Source organism: Lactuca virosa, chromosome 5, assembly GCF_052849685.1.
Source record: "Lactuca virosa cultivar CGN04683 chromosome 5, Lactuca_virosa_CGN04683_v6, whole genome shotgun sequence".
In the NCBI taxonomy this organism is placed as follows: Eukaryota; Viridiplantae; Streptophyta; class Magnoliopsida; order Asterales; family Asteraceae; genus Lactuca; species Lactuca virosa.
In genome coordinates, this window is record NC_136430.1 from 209,564,600 (window position 1) to 209,565,454 (window position 855).

Consider the following 855-nt stretch of genomic DNA (forward strand, 5'->3'; position numbering starts at 1 on the left):
AGTTCACTAATTTCACTAATATTGTCAGAATTATCTTCAATATCAGCAAAATTAGATTGAGAATCAGATGTTGAATTCTCAGTCTTTTTCAAAATTTGAATTTGTTCAGATTTAGTCAAAGTATCATTCACTATGTTAACTAATTCATTCGCATCAAGACATTCATCAATTTTGACAATTCCATATTTATATCTATCATCAGGGACTCTGTCAAAATCAGCTATTATTTGTTCACAATCATACGAAATATTATCTACCTTGGCTCTTTCGAATGCTAGGAAAGGTAGTAATTTTCTATGTTGCTCTTTACTTATATCACATGAATGATGTAAATCAATTAATTTGCTATAAAGTCGTTTAGCAGAATTACAATAGATGTTTCTTTGTGCTAGCAAAAGTTTAACATCACTCGATAACCTATCCCTATCACACATTATATTTGTCATTTGTAATTCCAAACATTCAATTTTGCTTATTTTCATGTCTAATCTCTTTTTGACCTCTAACAACTCCATTGACAACTTGTTGGCCTCATTGCTAGCAGACACAACAATTGAATCAAAATAAGTAACCGTCTCATCAAAATAAATTAGTTCAGAGTCATAAGCATGTGTAGGAATATTAAAAGATTCGAGAATTTTACGTACCTTTGTTGTCATTGGAGATTTGTCAGCTGCTTTGGATACGAAGCATCGTCCCCTCACTTCGAATTCCTCATCATCTGAGTCCTCCTCCATTTTCGCATACAACGCACCATGCGTTGGATTCCTCATTTCTTCATCGTCTGACCCGGATGACCAGATTTGATAAGTTCCATCTTCATCCTCATGATCACCCTTTGCAACCAATAACAAA